At 37.9% G+C, this 21499-nt stretch overlaps 1 protein-coding gene across 10 annotated transcripts in view; it reads left to right on the top strand.

Moving 5' to 3' along the window:
* mbnl1 (muscleblind-like splicing regulator 1) overlaps positions 1-21499 on the top strand; it is a 90504-nt gene that overhangs the window by 5878 nt on the left and 63127 nt on the right. For 2 of the 10 annotated variants that reach the window (XM_036556023.1, XM_036556030.1), the window contains exon 1: positions 13123-13661. The exons of 1 other annotated variant lie outside the window; for it this stretch is intronic. The gene's annotated coding sequence lies outside the window, so the exon portion shown is untranslated. Of the gene's footprint in view, positions 1-9775; positions 10196-13107; positions 13662-20950; positions 20991-21499 lie in introns of those variants that run through there. 7 more of the 10 variants (XM_036556031.1, XM_036556033.1, XM_036556028.1 and 4 more) reach the window with 6 other exon arrangements.

Below are 21499 nucleotides of genomic sequence, written 5' to 3' on the forward strand. Positions count from 1 at the left end.
GACCAGTACAGTTTATATATATATATATGTATATATATATACACACACACACAGTCATATGCAACTTTAGTGCACAGTTTTTAGTTATTTCCTGGATTACACATTGTAAAGAAATTGTAACGCATTTAAAGAAATATTGTTATATTGTAACATATTACAATCTGTGCCATAAATTTTGCACAGGCTACATTTTAGGCTTTATTTATTTTATTATTTAATATGATTTTTAAACTCAGCAAATAAACAGTTATTGTGCATTGAAGTTACAATAATGTGTGTTCTCTATAGAGAAACATGGTACTGGATCAAAAGGTATGTGAGAACATAGAACAAAGCCATGTTTCTGGGCAGTAGTCAGTTGTTTGTTCATAATTTATTGTGATGTGATGTGTATTAGCTTAACCATGTCCAAACCTCTCTTTGATTACTATTTACTTTCTTCAGTTCAATCAATGGTATATATGGTAAGCTTTTCCACTAGGTTTTGAAACATTGCTGTGCGGCAGGGATTTGCTCCCATTCAGCCTTAGGAACATTAGTGAGGTTGGACACTTAGGTGACAAGGCTAGTCTGGGCTCTGTGCAGGTCAGTCAAGTTCATCCACCACAAACTCAGCAAAGCATTTCTTTATAGACCGCGCTTTGTGCATGAGGCCATTGTCATGGTCAAACAGGAAAGGGCCTTCCCCAAACTCTTCCACAAAGCTGAAAGCACACAATTCTCTAGAATGTTGTTGTATGTTGTAGCATTCAAATTTCTCTTCACTGGAACTAAGGGGCTCAAACCATGAAAAACAACCCCAGACCATTATTCCTCCTCTACTAAACTTTACAGTTGGGCCTTTGCATTTGGGAAGTTAGTGTTCTCCTTGGTGTCTACCAGCCCAGACAGTACTAGATAGTACCAGATAGTACTTTACATCACTCTGGCCAGCATATGGCATTGTGCATGACGATCTTAGGCTTGTGCGTGTCTGCTCACCCTCGGAAACCCAATCTCTCAACCAACAGTTCTTCTATTGACGGTGCTTCCAATGTCAGTTTGGAACTCTGAAGTGAATGTTGCAACTGAGGACAGACGACTTTTACTCACTACATGCTACAACGTACAGTGGTCATGTCCTGTGAGCTTGTGTGGTCTACCGCTTCTTAGATGAGCTGTTGCACTTTACAAGCACTTACAGTTGACCGGGACAGAGCTGTGAGTAATCCCTCACCTCCTGCAGTGTACTCAGTCTTACAGAGTTAATGTTAGTCCAGGTTGTTAGTGAGGGAGCGAACATTAGAGAGATGTATAGAAGGAAATGCTGGTCTCTTGGGGTAACAAAGTATGCAGAGAAACAGATGGACTACAGCCTGTAATTGTAGAAAAACAAAGTGCTCCTATATGGTGAGTGGAGCTGATTAAAGGGACAATGAATGTAGATACAAGAAGGTGTGTTTAATGAAGTGGCTGTACATAAAAACATGTACTTATTTGGGATGTGTCTGAGTTCCTCTGATAGGTGGCTTGCAGCCTAAAGTGCTGGAGTAGTTAAATCCTGTTGCTGCACAGAGAAGCACACAGCGCACATTTTCCGTCATAATCTGAATGCTGCTTTAGGAGTTGCAGTTATTGGTACCACTAACAAAAGCTTGTTTTATGTTCACTAATTCATGCTTGTTCCTGAATGAAAAAGAGAAGAAATTCTGTTGAAAGTGGCTTCTATACTTTTAGTAAACACCACATTTGTGTTAGAGATGTTTTACCATTTGTTTTATGATTTTACAAATTTACAATTCTATATATTCACCATGTTTATACCAGTCTTTGAATTTAAAAAAATGCCAAAAATGTAAAAATAAATCAAAAGTGCAGACTCAAACCTGTTGATGCAGAATTGAAATTGAATGTAAATGCAGTTGTTTGTGTAACTAATGATGTAACAAGTGATGTGGATATGTATTTATGGTTAAGTAATTATTTAAATCAAATGTTAGCAAAACATTTTTGGACTAAGTATTTCATAACTTTACACACAAGTTGATTCATATCAAATTATACAGTATCTGTGACTGTGAGATATTGAGAATCTACAGTATACTGAGTGTACTGTGTTTACTGACATGCAGTTTGTGTCTCTGATCTGAGTTTCTGTTGCGTGTTTCCTACTTTGCATCATTCAAAGTGATGAGGAGTTCTATTTCTGCCTCAATGACATAACAAGCCTCAGCTTTTTGAAGCAGGTTGCTTGTTCAACATGTTCTTCACAGTGCTACAACGCAGCAATAGGACTTATAGACCAGTTGTTTGTTTTTTTTACAGTTTCAGATATGAAAGAGTCCTCAGTGTACGCTCTCTTCTGTGCCAGAACATGAAGTAACCAAAGCTCACAGCTGCAATTCTAGCTCTCAAGCTTGTATGTAGACATCTTTTAATGAATTAAATTGCAAATATGTGAATTTTAGGCTGTCAAATGATCAAACCAATCGCAGTTAATCCCTTTATTTTGAGTAGTTAATCATGATTATTTGCATTTGTCTTATTTCAGATTATCTCAAGTTTGACCCTGAAGAAAAAGCTGTGCATTTTACTGTAGATAAAGATAAGTGGGCAAAAAAGGCTTAATACAGTGTATCTACTAATTATTCACTAATTCACTAACATTATTTTCATCATGTGAACACACACTTCACAGTTTTCATCAGAAAAGCAACAGTGAGAGCAACAGTGGCTGCATGTTCCAACCAGTGAGTGAATATATCATATATATCATGCCTACAGTATATGTTACACTCCTCCATGATTGTTTGTTAATTTATTGCTGATTGATGATTCCATAGGTCTCCTGCAAGTATTGTTTATAAAAGCCATTTAAAAGCTGTATTTAAATGAACGGGCTAATATTGCGGATTCTATCATAGCAAAATACAGCACACAAGCAGCTGATCTTCAGCCTGGAGCTGCTACAGATGATTCAACAGGTCAAACTAGAAAAACATGTTAACAGTTTTAAAGAATTAGTAAAATCAATAAATTATTGTATTAGTTTGTTATTAATGCATTAACTTTTACAGCCCTAATGTGAATATGTTAAAAAGTACTCTATGATCATCAGTTCAAAATTCATTTTGTCTTCTGCATTAACAGTTGAATGCTAATCATAGTATAGCGTTCTGGAAGGTGCTGGATGATACATCATTAAACTGTTGCAGAACTATAAACACAAAGCTGAAGGTTCAAATCCATGAAGGTTTTACTATGGAAATAAGCTGAACAACCTCAAATTATATATGCAGTGAAACAAACAATGAACTTAGGAAAGAGTGAAAGAGTAGCCCAACAGTATTGAGCAGTAGGTGTTAAGAAAAAAATGGTAGCATGTTACAGATTGGTAATAAATGGATAATAATATAGTAATAGTGCAGTAATAAGTTGTACTTACCTAGTAATTACATGCTAATTTCCTAGTTGTTACTAAATAATAAGTTAGTAATTGTAGCAATAACAAGCTTGTAATAAAATGGTAAAATAATGGTAGGAAGTTGTACTAACAAAAATGATAAGCTCAGTTGCTAGTTGTTACCAAATAATAAGATTGTAATTATAGGTAAATAATTGATAATACAAAAGGAAAAATAATGGCAACAAATAAAATATTAATTTTCCAGTTGATGCAAAATATTAATTTGTAACTATTGTAATACTATACAATTATTCAGTCTTTTTTTTTTTTTACACTTATAGGGATAAGGTGTCCAGTTCTTAATCAACCTTAATCAACAATCACCCTGAATCTTTTAAAGCATTATGGGGTTTTATAGTATTACCGTTAATAACCCTAAAACAATTATATAGTTCTGCTAAAATGATGTGTTTTTTGGGCTGTAAAATACTAATTCACTTCTATGTTGTTTCTTACCTGTTATGTCTTTCAGTGTTCAGCTGCTGTGTGATGTACAGACCAGGGTTATTATGTTTAGCTAAATTATAACTGAAACAAAACTAGCAGTGTACATAAACTGTAAAAAAAAATAAAAACCACTAAAAATCGTAAACACTAAAAACTAAAACTAAAACTGAAACCAATTAAAAACTAAACCAAAATTATTAAGTAAGAACAAAACTAAGGCTATTAATGTGCCTTTAAGACTAACTCAAACTAAACCAAAATCAAAACTAAACTGATAAATTTAATAGAAACTAGTCAGAATTACATATAGACTGTAATTACAATGAAACTAAATGGTATTAGAGCTTTAAAATCCATCTTGGTTTCTGAGTAGCTGCATCTCACATCAGATATTAGCATCAGCTCTTCACAATAATGTGCATTGAACTGATGACTGAATCACTGCATTTTAATCACCCATGGTTGTTCTTTCACGTTTACATGTAGTCCCTCCTACGTACAAGTGGAACAGAGGAGGAAAATGTGCAGAGATCACACAGAACCTGAGAAAAAACATCACGTTCCTTTTGTGTTACCCATTAACAAACTGTTACTCTATTATAAAGCACAGACCTGGCAGAAGGCTCAGAAATGAATTCAGTGATGGAAAGAAAACTCACATCACACCACATATTTTTATACATTTTCTTTATCTTACTTAATATTTATTAAAAATCAGAAAATTTGCATGCAATTTTTAGGACAACTTTTTTTACTGGTTTATTACTATCTTGTCACTGCTACAGTTACTAACTCATTATTTAGTGAAAACTTGAAAAGCAGCATATATTTTTAGTAAGTTCAATGTGTTACCATAATATTGCTGTATCATTACCCACTTGTTACGGATCTGTAAAGTGTTGAGAAAACAATGCTGAAAGACAGAGTGGCGATATGTTGACTTTAAGGAGAAGTGAGAGACGAAGACAAAGGGGTGAAGACTGAAGGACAATTAGAGGAACAGGAACACAGCAACAAGGCGCGAGCAACAACAAAGAGAATGTGTTTTGCTATGAGCTGCAACAAAAATAGGATACTAGCTAAAGTGTGCATTTTTCTTCCATTGTGATAAAAGTTATCTAAATTATGTCCTATTCACTATTTCAGAGGTGCTCAAAGGACTAGGCACCTCTGCACTATATAGTTCACTGTTTTGAAAGACTTCTATTTTGTAGTGATAAAATATACCAGAGAATATCCAGTATGCTCTCATTGCCCCACAATGCAACACATCAGTGTACCCTAGTTACATGGCATACCCATAATACATTCTGTCAAATGGTTTGAATGTTCACAGGCAACTTCTCTTAGTGTATAAAATTGCTTTCTCAAATAGTAAATCCTGTTGTCTGTAACAGTGTTGTAGGAAGTGCTCTTGATCTTCCTGTAACAGTGAATTGTGCTTAGGGGACCATTTCAAACACAGTGAAAGTGTTTAGAAACAGTACATGGGTCGAAACATAGCAAAAGCAAACATTTCAGCTACATGTTGTTCTCTTCTGGCTTCATTCTTTGTAAGCATGACTATACATTGTACAGTTAAAGCAGTGGTAATTTATATAATGAATAGTCATATGGTTCTAAAATCTGACCTGTGTTTGAGGCCATTATAAGATACTCAATATGTGTGAAGGGGAACCATCAGGGCCTCATAGGCCTTCACAGGAACTGATGAGGCTGATAATGATAATGCTGCGCAACACACAACAGCTTATCTGCGCTTCCGGAAAAAACATAAATCTTCATTTTTTCTCAATTTTTATTTTTCAACAGTATTTGAGCACAGCAGCTGTAAAATTCGTGATGAACAGAACCAACAGAAATGCTCCAAAATTGCTTAAATTAAAATCTTTTAATCTAATTAAACGTTAGATTATTTAATTATTAATGTAATTTCTAGCGACAGTCCTACAGCAAAGTGGATTATAAAATGAACCAAGACAAGTTCATTTCCCCTCACCCCTGGTGCACTGCCCTTAACGCTATCATGCAGTTTTCTCTTACTCATCTCATAATTTATGAGCTTATTTTAACACTCAGGTATGTGGTCCCTTATCTGGTTGAATGTCCAGGGATAAAGCCAAGAGGATAGAATTTACCTCTCAGCCTGTTAATGGATCATATGCAGATGGCAATTTGAGCACGTTAGCAATAGAAAGTTTAGAGATAATCAGAGAAACAGAGAAGCCTTTAATGGAAAGTGTGACTCTGGCTTTGCGACTAACGCCCGCCGTCCTTCTTGAGTGATCACCGTCCGAAAGCCAGGCCCATAGAACAGCAGACGGAGAGACATTAGCTGTGCAAGAGTAGAGGAAATAATCAAGTACAGCCAAGAAATATTTTCCTCATGCGTAATATTTGAATGAATTAGTCATAAAGAGAAGGACAGGGGAGGAGAGAGAGAGAGCTGTTGTTGTTTTAACCCTGTGCTGGATTGTCACAGGGTTGTCACCTAAATGTGCTAATTGGCAATGACTTATCACAACTGTAACACCAATGACAGGATATGCAGCAATGCTAACTGCTAGCAAAACTGCTAGCAGAGCTCAGTGGCTGTCATTGTTTGAACTTCATGGTTTTACACTCTGAGAAAAAACACAAGTGCTGTCACTGGGGTGGTACCCTCAAGGGTACGTCTTCAGGACCTTTAGTTAGGGGAACATTGTACCATATTTCATTGCACTTTCAGAAAAGTTGGGACAGTATTTGAGATACTATTAAAAACAGAAAGCAGTAGTTAGTAAATTCAGTTTGACCTGTAGATGTGTGTCTGTCTGTTTGCCCTGCGATGGACTGGCGACCTGTCCGGGGTGTATCCTGCCTTCCGCCCAATGACTGCTGGGATAGTCTCCAGCAACGCCCCCCCCACCCCCCATGACCCAGAAGGATAAGCGGTTTCAGAAAAAGAGTGTGTGTGTGTGTGTGTTTGACCTGTATTAAATTCAAAACTTTGGCCCAGAGAACATGATGTCCATTGTGCCCATAATTCCTTTTCCACTGTGCATCATTTCATTTCAGATGAGTCCAAGCCCAGAGAAGTCAACGTTGTTTCTGGACATTGTTAATATATGGCTTCCGCTGTGCATAGTACAGTCTTAACTTGCATTTGTGGATACAGTGATGAATGGAGTTACTGGCAACTGTTACCATTTTTTCTGACAGTGTAGGGTACAGTCTTGCACTTAGTAAATCATTAACCATTTACTGATCACATTTACAGAGGGTAGGCCTTGATAATGCAGCTAAAGTGCTGAAAGCTAATCTAAGCTAAAATGGTTCCGTGTTAGTTGGAAAAAGCCTAAAAGAATTACAGAAACTCATTGCATTGACTCATGTAAGTGGAGCAAGCGTCTCATAGTAATGAACACCCAATGTTTTCTTTGTTAGGTCAGTCAGTTTTGGTTGGATTCGAGTAGCAGTGTCCTATGGTTCCTCCTAGAATCTTCCACATGTGATGTTCTCCAAGCTGTCTTCTCCATTCTATCTTCTTCAAATTCACAAGATATTACCAGGTCAAATGAGCTTTCAGCAAGAACTATGAGTGTCTGTAAAGTACACTGTATGCACAAAAGTCCAACATATTTTAACCTAAAGGTGATTAATAGGGAGTTTGTTGCTACTTTGCTGCAGTAACAGCCTCTACATTTCTGGGAATGCTTTACATTAGATGTTGAAACGTTGCATTGATTTGATTACATTCAGCCATAAAAGCATTTGTGAGGTCAGGAACTGATGTTGGATGATTAGTTCTGGATCACAAACTCCACTCCCATTCATTTCAGACATATTGGATGAAGATCCAGCACTCCAGAGAATGCAGTTCTAATGCTCCACAGCCCAGTGCTGCAGGGCTTTGTCCCCTTCTCTGAACACCTGTGTCAGTAATGGTGGCACCTTAAAGCAGCTGAATATATGTATAACTAAGTTTACTTATTTATTTACAAAATATATATAATTAATATAATTAATTAAAAAAAAATTATTATAAGGTCAAAACTTTTTGACATACTGTGTAGGCGAGAGAGCTGTGAAGGCTGGTTTCTCGGGTATGGTTTAAACTTTAAAGTGTTTTGCTATTAAAAATCCTATTTAGTCTAGGCTTAGGCTTAACCTGGGTCTGGAAAACTTAAGAGGCTTAACTGCAGCTCTTATGTTCCTAAAAACATTAAAACCTATATTTATATTAGAACTGAAAATGCAGGGTGCATGCAGGATGTAGTAAGGCAAAATAATCCCTGAAGAAGCACATACCACTATTTTACTATTATAAACACTGCTTATAAAAACTCAGAAGGCACATGTAGGTTCACTGGTTGTTTAGGATAGTACATAAAATCACTGTATTTGATATCAAAAAACCCTGCACCAGTAAGTCCTGTAAGTCAGTAAATTTCTCTAGAATTTCTCAGCAAACCACTTGGAATGAGTGTGTTTACATCTCAAGCATTGAATTCTGCAGAAATTTCCCCTTTAACTTTTTCCCTTTAAAGTTTTTCTTTCCTTTCAGAATGTAGTGGAGTAGATTTTAGTTGCTGAAGCAGAACTGCACAAGTAAAGCTATTTACAGTGCCCTCCAGAAGCAATGGACCCATGGTGAAGATGAACGAACACAAGCTATCTTCATCATCTTTGATGATGTTGTTTATCAGCTTTGTCTTACACTGAAATGTATCAGTGAAAACTAACAGTTTAGTGAAATCTTTTCTAAGGACGACTCTTAAACAGGCTATGATTGAGAAAAACATTCTATTTTTTCCACACATATTTTATTCAGTCGTGTACAATCATCACCCCATGAACTTATGCAATATCAAAACTACAAATACAGTCATAAATACAGCCATAAACAGCACCCTTGATCCATAATAGAGCAGAGTGATGCTGCGATTTCCATTTTCTATTTATGTCAAAGTTTGCCTGCAGTGAATAAAGAGAAATTATTCTAGATAATCTGTAGTCTATTACATTAGACTCCCATCTCCTGATCTGTCTGTGACTGAGTGACTCAAACACCAGTAGAGGGTTTTCTGAGACATCAGTGTTTTATAGAGCCAAGGAAACATTGAGAGAGAAAGAGAGAAAGAAAGGTAAAAAGAGGGAGAGAAACAAAGAGTGAAAGAGACCGAGAGACACTGAGTGAGAGAGAGAAAAACATATAGAGAAAGAGACGAGAGAGAGAGAGCGAGAGCGATAGAGAGAGAGAGCAAGAGAGAGAGAGAGAGAGATTTTATTTTGTTAATTAGTTGTCTAATATGCTAATACGTAGTATCATACTTACACTTCAAACTCTATTAGTTTTATATTTTAATGATATGTCCTAATAAACTTCCTTTATTCTTTACATATTAATGAACTCAGTTTAACATGTATTCTACAGCTTTGGCAACATAGGCCTCACATTCTGTCATGCCAAAAAGCATATTTGATTTGATTAGAGAGAGACACAGAGAGAGAGAGAGAGAGAGAGAGAGAGAGAGAGAGAGACAGTGACAGAGAGAGATACAGAGACAGAGAGAGAGAGAGACAGACAAAGAAAGACAGAGAGAGATACAGAGACAGAGAGAGAGAGAGAGAGAGAGAGAGAGAAAGAGAGAGAGAGAGAAAAAGACAGAGGGAGAGACAGAGAGAGAGTAGCTGTGTGTCAGTTTGCTACCGAGGGGAAGGGGTCTGGTGGGAGAGCTCTCTGTAATCTCACACAGCCACCTTCCGTTTCTGTATTTCTTTTCTTTTTATTCTTTCCCTCGTTTCTCCCTGCCCTCTGTTTTCCCTCCTCCCAGCTCTACTTCCTGGTTTTGTGCTGGTGGGCGGAGTTATGCTTGCATGTGATTGGCTGCTGGGCTAGATGCTCTGCGCTGCTGTATTGCTGTGCTGTTAGACTGCTGTTGCTGCTTATGCTGTTGCTCTCTCGCTCTCTCTCTCTCTCCCTCTCTCTCTCTCTCTTTCTCACTCTCCGTTTTACTCTCTCGCTCTGCTGAGGCACACAGATCACACACACACACACACACGCACACGCACACACACATTCACACACACTCACACACACCCGCCCAGTAGAGCAACGAGAAGCCACACGCGTGTTAGGTTAGGCTGCTCTGTCTCTCCTTCTCTCTCCCTCTCTCCCTCTCTCTCTCTCTCTGAGAATGGTCCAGCCGGTGCCTGGGGCTCTGCTGTCGCGGCCTGCTGCCTGCATCTGATCACGATCACACCACACACACACTCAGACACACTCACATAGCCGGCTCGCAGGGAAGCACAATGTGAGAGGTAAGGACTTCCTTTCTTTTTGCTCTCTCTCTCTGTTCCTCTCTCAGCAGAGCCAGCTGCGGAGCTGTTTTCATTTTTCCTACAGAAAAACCTTCTGGCAGTGCAGCGCTTCGGGAGTGTGTGGGGGGCTGTGTTTTGATTATCAGTGGTCTCTGTGGCTAATAGTTTGTTGTGTCTCTGTGTCTTGATACACAGGCTCACTGTTTCCTCTCATGTTAAACAGGTCACTTTGCTGTCTCTGCGCCAGGTTAGAGCCACTGCACTGTGGAGACACACACATATGTGCAAGTGTGTGTGTGTGTGTGTGTGTGTGTGTTTATCAGGAAGCAGGCTGAAGGCGTGACCCAACTTCTGTTTCCCTCTTTGCCTTGTTTAGTCAGAAACTGCACGTGGTTGTTTAACTGTTCAAGAATTTGTCCTCCCTCTTTTAGACCCTCTACCCTCTTGATCAAATTCTTCACAATATTTTCCAAATACAGTGCTGTCCAAAAGTTTAGACCACACTTTTTTATTTAATATCCAGCCATTTACAAGTTACTTTTTTTAGTGTTAGGACTGAAAGCATACAAGAAAACATATAGTTGCTATCTAAAAAAAAAACACATGTATCTCCATTTTTGTCACTTTTTTATATATTTCTATGTCATTTGAACTCAGAAGGTGTCCTTTACTTTGTGTGAAAATTTCATAATGCTTGGATCAACATTAATGCTGTATAAATAAAACCTCTTTACATTAACTTACATTCAAAGTTGAGAATGTTTTTGCCCTCTCCTGAAAAGTTACTATTTAGAAGATACAGATAATATACATGGCACATGCCAGCGACAATATATTAGATAGAAAATTACACAGAAGCTTTAACAACTAAACATATTTTTCAGCACTTAGTCTGTCCGCCCTTTCCCTTAATTATAGCCTTAATTGTTTTCAGAAAACTCGCTTTCAGCTTTTTAAAGTAAGGATACTGCAGGGACCTCCAAATTTCAGTCTTAGAAGTTGGTTGCATTTTCTGCTTCTCACAATCCAAATAATCCCAAACACGTTCAGTGATGTTGAGGTCTGGACTCTGGGGTGGCCATTGCTCTGTGAACCCTAAATTGAGGTTAGGGCAGGGGTCGGGAATGCGCGGCTCCAGAGCCACATACGGCTCTTGTACTGCCCTGTTGCAACTCCACAGCAGATTTATATTATTAGGTAAAAATAAAATAATCCTCCTTTGCAGTAAAATAAAGCTCTGTTGATCGTTCTAACGCAGTTTTAACAATAAACAGTCTTAAACGCTGGAGTTAATATAGCCTCTATCTGCTAATTCACCCTTTAACCCTGAAGGTTGGTGCGCAGACAGCTGGTCACAGCAGCACAGACAACAGTCTCACCTCGCTAGTAGCTAACAAAAAGGCAAAGAGAAAGATTTAAGACGTACATCGATAATTTGATGACAAATGGATTTATTTGTGTTTACAAGCAATCAGCCGGTTTCCTGATTTTCCTAAGAAGCTGTCAAACACTTAAAAGTCACAAAGCTGAAGTCAGCTCCTCATTCGCCAGCTTCTTGTTCGAGTTCTCTCGTTCCACCTTAAAGGTGTAGCAGTTATGTTTTGAATTACATTTAAGGTGGAATGAGAAAATTGGAACAAGAAGCTGGCGAATGAGAAGCTGACTACAGCCTTGTAAAAAATCAAATGTTGAGAGACATTTTACAAGAAACTATTCTACTTTTGAGAAAAAGTTTCCTGCTGGAGATGCGAGAAATGGGGCTATAGCTGAGCTAAAGCTTAAAGAGCAAAGCAAGTCTGTGGGTTTGTTTATATATTTATATCCTAAACTAGTACATCAGCACGCAATGAGACATATTTACAGCCAAGATGGTTAAATGGACATAAAATGTTGTGGCTCCCAAGGTGGTTTGATTTTTGTTAAAAGGACAGAATGGCCTTTCCCAACATTTGGGATTCCGACCCTGGCTTAGGATTAGATTTAATAGAATCTTTCACACTCAACCTCAAGTTCAGTTGCATTTAATACAAATTTAGCTGAATGTTAGTTAAGGTCAGACTGAGAAGCTACAAAGCATCTACAGAGGACCATCAAAATAAAGTGTTACTGTGGTTTTTCTTCTTTTTTGTCTGTTTTCTTTTCTCAGTAACAGTTTTTTGACAGCTACACATCCTTTCAGACCCATAGCTCTGAGCTGTTTTCTCACAGATGGACAGAAACACCTGCAGACCTTTTCAGATCTGAAGCAATGGCCATTGAGTACAAGTTATTCACTTTTCAGGAAATACTTTTGAGAAGATAAGATATGAGACAATCCACTTGAATAAGGAAGGGAAAGGTCAAAAACAAAAAAAAAAATGGGATTCCTAAAAATGGTACAAGACCTGGTAAACCACCAAAACCATCAGATAAACAAACAAGCTTTTATCTTTGAGAGAGAGGAGAAAATCAAGCTCCACTCTTGCTTCAGATCTGAAAACATCCATCATGAGAAGACTGAACGCTGAGGGTCTGAAAGGAGGTGTAGCTGTCAGGAAACTGTTATTAAGAAAGGAAATAGAAAGTTTGCAGCAAAACACCAAAACTGGACATCTGAGAAGTGCAGTAACGTTTTATGGACTGATGAGTCTAAATTTGTAATTACACAAACAGCAGGCATGAACAACTTCTAAGACTGAACTTTGGAGGTGTGGAAAAACATCCCTGTAGTTTTTTTCTTCGAAAAAACGGAAAGCAAGTCTCCCAAAAAGAATGGAAGTTGTAATAAAGGCAGATGATGGACACATTTAATACTGAAGGATTTGACATTGTATTTGGTTGTTGAGGCTCCTGTGTAATTTAAGTTAAATAGGTTTTCTGCTTTTTTACAGACACTTTCAGATACTGCCCTTAGTGGCCATTGTGAATGGAAATGAAGTAAATGTCTTTCACTCAGCACTGTAGTGGCACCCAGCTAATGACAGTTAACATACAGTTCTCAAAGTTTTTGTTTGCTATCTTAACCGCTAAAGCTAAACATCAGCACTGATACATCGGTATAGACGATATATCACCCAGCACTGTCTCTCGTCCTCTTTATCGCCCTCTTCTCACTGTGTGGTTGTGCGCGTCTGTTTTTTGCATACACTCCATGTGCCGTTGCAGCCTCAGACTCCCCGCCCCCCAAAATGTAAATTACGTGTGACACGTTTAGCTGCTGTTGCCTAATATGGGGTAGTGCAGAGTTTCAGCAGAGCAGTAGGACCCTGCCAGCAGCTCCAGGATTCCACCAGGGTGTGTGAGAGTGAGTGAGAGAGAGAGAGAGAGAGAGAGAGAGAGGGTGGGAGTGTGTGTGTGTGTGTGTATGTGTGTGTGTCACTGGGGAGAGAGCGCGCAACAGTAGAAGGAGCTAGAGAGAGAGAGAGATGTCGACGCAGGGTTTTCACTTCTTCTCTTTGAATCAATCGCTCCACTCAACAGAAGCCATGTAAGTACACTCCGCTAAATCCTAAACACACACACTGTCGGGGTGTGTACGAGGGCCGAGTTTGAGACTTCTGCAGTGGAGCTGCATTGTAAGAGAAACTGAAAGCTGACGGGTTTCATAGGGCCACGTCTTCCTGTGTTAACTGACTGCACTCTAAGGCTGTTCAGTTACTAAGCATGAGACTTATTATTCAGTGGCTATGATATAATAAATTCAGTAGCTATAATTTAGCTGTTACATAGTTATTAGAGTGAGCTGTTGGGTCCACATACAGGGCCCTAGCAGTTTAAGGGGTTCAAGAGGAATTTTGTGCATAATTAAATGGTCAAGATGTAAACAAAGTCATTCAGACTGCTTTGATGTTAAATGCTCCATTCTAACAGCTCAGAATTGCTCACAGCAGTGGTGATAGTAACAAGACGTCTGAAGAGTTTAATGCCTCTGAAAACTACCGCACAGAAAGATATTACTTGAATGTTTCCTGATCCCCGAGATATTGTTATATGATAGTTTTGAAGTGAGCTTGGCTATAAAAATCCATTCAGGTGGAGAAATATTTGCAGGGTGTTCAAAATAGTCCCCAAAGAAAATGTAATTTTGCAGGTTACCACTAGTTTAACATAATCAACATTACCTATAAAAGTTTGTGTAAGTTCAGTGAACAGTGAATAAAATGACTACATATATATAAGTGCTGCAAATTTCATGACCCCTGTTTCCTATCACCATTGTAAAGAAATCAGAGTCAGTAAATTTCTTTCTGATGAAACATTTCACATCAAACCACTCTGAATACCTTCTCAACCTTCTGAAATTTGAAAAATTCAAACTTCCCTTCACTGGGCAGTTAATTTTGTGGCAGTGCCATAAACGTTTCATAAATATATAGGCTGCTGCTTTGTTTGGGTTCCAGGCTAGAGGTTAACCACATTTGGAGGTTATCTTGTTTTATATATTGATATTAAAAGATAACTTAAGAGAAGCTTACTCAGTCAGAATTGTTGGTGATAGGGACAAGATGTCCAAAGGTTTTAATGCCTCTTTACAGAAAGTTAGTTATGAATATGTTTTCTAATGCCTGAAACATTGTTTAGTGATAGTTTTGAGAAAAGATTTTGGCCTTAAAACATACATGCAGGGTGCTGTACGGCAAAATAGTGCCCAAAGAAAACTTTTTAAAATTCATATTTACCACTATTTTACCATTGTCAACATCACATATAAAAATTGTGAGTAGGATCGTTTGGATAGTGAATTAAAGGGCTGTATTTGTGTTGTGAAAGTCATGACCCCTGTTTCTCATCACCACTGTAAAGAAATCAGAGCCAGTAAGTTTCTCTGCAATGAACCATTTCACATCAAACCACTTTGAATAACTTCACATCAACTGAATTGAGAAATTAAAAAAAAAATGGTGGAATTCCCCTTCAGTGGCCAATTTTTTTGTGGCAATGCTACAAACGTATGTAGACTTGACTTATTAATACATAACTTGACTTATTAAGCTTTGTAAATAACCTGACATAATTTAGTAGCTGTACTATAAAATATTGAGCAACTACGATGAAACTGCATTGTACGTTATGAAGTTATTACACTGAGGAGTTAAAGAACCTCGCAGTTTAAGGGGTTAATCGACAGCAGTTGTTATTTTTGCATCACTGGCACAAGCGTTCTGCAGGCTTAGGTTACGAACTAGATGCTAATGTAAAATTTGGCAGTTAATTTTTTAGTTTTCTCACTGTTTTTGGAGCTTTATCTCAGACAGAGGCTCTGGATGTGGTTGTTTTTCAGAGGGAAGGTTGCAGTTTGAGGACAGTAACAGATGTTTTTGAATAGTAAATGAAAAAGAGCAAGTTTAATCTGACGATTACTGGCAGAGATGTTGAGTGGAGGCAGAAGCATAAAGATTACAGACTGCAACTAGTGCGTGTGTGCTGTGCGCCATGTTTTAAGGAGGATTGGGAGTGGTGTGTGTGTGTGTGTGTGTGTGTTTCACACTTCACAGAGGAAAGCGAAAGTCATGAGGAAGTTTTATCACATGCTGTTAGAGGGAGAGGCACCTCTCTACTTCAGCTCCATGCGCTTTACATATGTTTTTTTTTCTTCTAGGCAAGTTTACATGATCCACCTGTGTTTGGACAGGCAGGCTGCATGTAGGATATATACAGGGTTTTATCTTCATATTCAGGATTACAGTACAACCCTTTTAGGGCTGAAATTTCAAGTTCAAATTTAATCTCCTTAACTGCAGCCTTATTATTCAGTTAGTAGTCTTACAGTGAAATTCTGCATAGTGAAATGTTAAGATGTAAACAGAGTCATGCAGATTGTTTTGATGTGAAATGCTGCATTCTAGGGAAACTTATCAGGTCAGAGTAGTTCACAGTGGTGGTGATAGGAACCAGACGTCTGAAGAGTTTAAGGCCTCTAAAAGCTCCCTCACAGAAAGTTAAGTTAAAGAGCATGAAAAGATTATGAATGTACTGTTTTGAAAAAAGTTGTTGGTCTAAATTGTAATTTTATGAACACTTCCTGGCAGAGGGGTACATGCATTTCATTGTAAAGCAAAATAGTCCCCAAAGGAAGCATGTTTTTTTATGATTTACCCCATTTTATTATCATCACGGACATCACTCTAAAACTACATCACAGAAAGTTATTACACGAAATGATGTCTGAGACATTGTTGTACGATAGTCTTCAGATCAGATTTTGGCCTAAAACTTTTTTTAATGCATTCATAGTGGAGTGGTACATGCAGGAATAACATTGAATGGTTTGCATCTCATTGAATTATGCAGAAAGTTTGGGAGTGGGAGTGAATTGTGGACCAACACGACTGAACTGTTGACACATATGACCACTGAGTTGTCGCGAGTCGTAAGCTGTGTTTTGAGTGTGCTGTGAGAGGTTTACCCACATATATGCCCCCAGCAGTAGCTGTTCAGTTTTGTAAGCATGTTATGACATTGTTTACTTATTACTAATTGCAATGCAATAGGAATGTATATTTGCTGTTAGGGTTAGGTTTCAGTCCTGAATCAGCTGGAATTAGGCTGTGCTGGTTTGTTAAGCTCCAAATGAGACCGGGTCTTTCTGCTATCGTTTCGTAAGATACTCTCTCTCTCTCTCTTCTCTCTCTCTCTCTCTCTCTCTCTCTCTCTCTCTCTCTCTCTCATGAGCATGTAGACTACCAGTCAAAAGTTTGGACATATTTTCATAATATGAGATACTTTGTAATCTAAAAACCTTTATGTTTAAAAACAAATGAAATGTATTTATATGACAAATGCAAATAGTCAAGGTAAAAAAATACACTTTTGCAAAAAAACATACACCTCCAGTCAAATAACATATTTTGCTGATGGTCCAATTGAAGATAAGTTAAAATCCTTTACAGAGAACAAATGTAAATATGGCATTTTCTCCTAATTTTAGTGCATAATTTTTATATTGCAATGTAAGTATAATTATAAATATACTATACTTCAATATATAATATTTAAAGTGTGTGATTTGCACATTTGTTTGGGAGGCCCTGCTCAAATTTCATGTCTTACTGAAGTGAAAATGAGCTATAAGTAGTAAGTTCCTCTACAGAGAACTCACTTCCGCAAATTTTAATGAACAGTTACTATTTTTTTGCTTAATGCAACATATCAGAAACAAATAATCCAAATATATATTACAATTTCTCTTTTATATTAAATTCAGCAAAAAATAGAAATGGAGCACTAAAATTGCTAAAAATGCCATTTTTAAGTGTGTTCTCTATAGAGGGTGTGTTAACTTACTTGCACTTAGAAAATCAACAAAACATGTCATGTGCACTTGCATCTTTGACCATGAGACACTGCTGTAATCTGGAAAATATCACAGTCATTCATGTTTCAGTACCAGCTGGTCCACGGCTTGCTGTGAGAACAAGGTGCCTCGTCTCATGCAGCTGATTGAGTCAAGCGGCTCCTCAGGTGGAAGTGCACTAGTGTCAATGTTAAGCTAAGGCTAACTCTAAAAGACCATTCATTTCTTTATGTTCGCTGCCTTGAAAACAAGGTGGACTACTTCGGATGCAATGGACTAGACAGCGGGAATCCCTAGCTCGCCTAATTGGGCTAACTTGTGTGGTTTGCACTGTTCATGTGCTTATTTGTGGCAAACTAGTATAACCGTTATGGCAAAACCAGATGAACCAGTTCAGTACTAAACAAGATCTTTTCTCATTAGGATACACTAGAGTTACAAACATTTTTTCCTCCTGTAAAGTTGGCATTTTTTGAGTTAAGAGGCTTTGTTACAAACAGCGACAGTGTACCCATGTCAATGAGTCACAGAGAAAGTCAGAGACACGTGTTCATGTGTCTGCATGTCCTTGTTTGAGACTTGCATGCAGTCTCTCTGCGCTGTGCTGTTGTGCCCTCTATTGTCTCATTCTGTAATGAAATTAGTCCAAGTATGACTGCAATCTGCATCACATGCGCTTCCATACACAGTTCATACATACAGGTTGAATAAGGAACTGAGCTGTGACTGCCAGACCGCTCCCATTCCTGCAAGCTTTGAGCAGGTTTTTTACGAGTCAATGCCCAACAGAACCTGAATGAGTTTATCTTCAGTTTTACAGCGTAACCATGGTAACAGCAGTATTTCTAACCCTCCTCCCCAATTGAGGCTGTAGTCACCTATACGCATGAGTCAAACATTAGAGTGTCTCGGTTTTGCTAATGACTGTAATGTCCACCCACACACCTTTCTCTCCACACTCGATACCCAGAACCCCCCACTGCAGCGGCAGAAGCTTCAATGACCTCGATTATATGCTCCCTTTATGAATTGGCAAAAACAGAATTTGAATTTAAGCAGTGAAATGCTGTCATTCAGCCAAGACCAGTTTTCGTTTTGAACTGGAGCTATGAGGTAATGTAGCTAACAAGTAATGGATGCTAATACATTCAACCTGCATGCCTAAATCATCACATGCATCTTCGTTTAGACATAACAATTGTAGTCAATTATTCACTGTCAGCACCTCCTATTGTGCAAAATAAAAACAATGAAATACTAATAGCTACTTACATCTGAACAAGACAACACAGTGCCACTGATGCGAAGCACTGCTCTTATAAAGCATCAGGTGGTGCCCCCTTGTGGAGAATTTGTAGCCTGCGAAACGTGAGTGAGTTCCATGAGGTGCTTCAGTCTAACAGACTGACAAACAGTCAGCCTTTTTTTAATTGGTGTTAACAGTCAGCTACAAAAATATGTATATTTGCATTTTCAATATAGACCTACAAAAATGAATAAATATATATTTGATTCTTTAAAAAGCTCCTCATGATGCAGATTTGTTGTGACAGTAGCCATCACTGCTTCTAATGCAACTTTTCTGCCAATCTAATTACGTCACTTTGGCCCTACATGTGAGGTAATTTGATACATTCTGTCCTTGCAGCCTAATCACCATAAAAAACCCTGTTACTAAAATCCAGCTCTCTTTATCAGATTTCTAGGCCTTGGTCCAATGTAAGAAATTGGAGAGTGCTGTTTACATGACCACTTGAATAATCAGATAACTACTGAAATCCGATAATGGTCGGATTATTAAGTGTGTGGAAATGCACTCGGTGTTAAGTGTTTTATGTAAAGAAACCCACGGTACTAAGTTTGACTTTTGACTATCACCTCATTGTGGTACTGGTTTTAACTTGCCTTTACCAAGTTAAAAGGCAAGTTATGACTCACCAATCAGAAGTGCGTCACACCTGCATAAGTGTTCAGTCACAAGACAATGGGAGGAGGGGACGGCGAGGAGATTCTTTTATTGAAACACACTTGCCCTCAGTTAGCATAACCTCAGCTAACTAATTAACCATGCTAACTTTGTAATGTATATTGTTTCTTTGAGAAGTCTGATCATAATGCAGCTTAATTTTGTGAATTATTGCTTTGTCTGGCTATTAGCTTTGCTTTAGAACCATGGTGTGTTGCCTTTATTTTTTGTTGTGGCAATCCATGTAGTGTGCTACCTAGCAAGCTAACAGAGCAGTGAAGTGACATTACCAGTCTCGCATAACAGAGCAGTTTGCTATATAAATCCCAGTATGAGCACAGCAAATGAAATGTGTTTTGAAATAATAACTTTTAACATACAGCCGTGTGCAAAAGTTTGCACACCCCTGTTTAAATGATGATTTTCAAGGTGAAAAAAATGATAACATCCTGTACAGAGAGCACAGATTTTAATTTACAGTTACTGCTTATTAGTGGAATTTGACATTCTGGGGATAATAAAAATAAAACACAAAATGTGGCCTATGCAAAAGTTATGGCACATTTTATATTTTGTTTTATCTTTTTCCAATGTGTTAATCTCAACCAAAAAATTTTAATTCTGTGAAAATGTAATATTTGAGTTGGTTCTCTGTATAGGAGTAAATCAAGTAGAAAGTCAACAAAGGAAGATGTAATTGGATGCAACTATATGTTTAAACATTGAAATGCATCTGATTGCAATGATTTCTGGGCTCACAAACTTCATTTAAACTAACACAGTAATGGAACAACGCTTGACCCCTTAAAATCCCAGGCTTATTATTCAGTAACAACAGGGAGTGAAATGCAACCTGGTTTAGCTATTCTTAGGTTATAGAAGTGTGTAATAAAATGTTATTTTTTATTTAAGGGGTTAAGATGGTGATGGGAATTTCCACAAGATGAAATGACGTGGCCAAATCGACAAGGGCATGTTATAGAGTACTGAAGTGGGCGTACATTTAGATGTCAAAATGAAAACATGCTGGAAAAAGGCCTGTACACTGTTAGCTAAAAGCTGCTCAGATCGATGTAAAATTGGCAAAAAAAAAATACATTTAAAAAGGCTAATCATGCTAACTGCTTGAGGTAAAATGGTTAAAGACTCATAGTCATATTGTCATATTGACTCAGTCATGTTGATCAAGTTGGTATAGACTGTCAAAGGAAAGGCCCCAGACTGCTCTCAGTCTCTGTAGGCCACGTCAAATCAAGCATACTATACTGTTAATAAAAAAGTGTATAGATTGTATCTGATACATGCATAAAACAATATTTCTGGTTGAAAAACATGCAGATTAACACTATGAAATAACAAATATTAAATTTTAAACTTCTAGGAATTGCTTTCAGCTGTGAAGGTGTTTAGAAGTTGTTGCTGTTATTATTATTGCCTATTCGCAATAATGATGGTTATGATTACTCATTTTTTCTTGCCAGATTAATCTGCTTTAATCCGTTTTTTATTGTTTCAGAATGAAATGGCTACGCATGCCTCCAGATCTCTGCGTTGAGGTTGGCAAAGCATTTTATTGCCTGCGTTTCTCGCTTTCAGCCACAATGAAAAGTTCGGCATGCAGTTTACAGGAATGCAGGACTTTCTGTCTTCATAAGTATCAAATTATGGCTCAGAAGTTTTGCCAGAACTTTTTCAATTATGGCCAAAACATTTTGCTAAAGGTTTTGTAATTAAGGCCAAAAACGTTTGCATTGTGTTTGGTAACGGAGGCCAGGAGGTTAGCAAGGAGATGGAAAAAAGGTAGTACGAAACAGAAAAAGAGAGAGAGAGAGAGAGAAAGCGAGAGAGAGAGAGAGAGAGAGAGAGAGAGAGAGAGAGAGGGAGAGACAGAGTGAAATAAGTTATCAGTATAGCAGTGTATTAAAGGGGAATTTTGCTGATTTTCAACAATTTTGCATAATTAAATGGTTAAGATGTAAACAAAGTCATTCAGAGTGGTTTGATGTGAAATGCTTTGTTCTACAGAAACGTACTGAGTCAGAATTATTGACAGCGGTGGTGATAG

Source organism: Colossoma macropomum, unplaced genomic scaffold, assembly GCF_904425465.1.
Source record: "Colossoma macropomum unplaced genomic scaffold, Colossoma_macropomum, whole genome shotgun sequence".
NCBI lineage: Eukaryota > Metazoa > Chordata > Actinopteri > Characiformes > Serrasalmidae > Colossoma > Colossoma macropomum.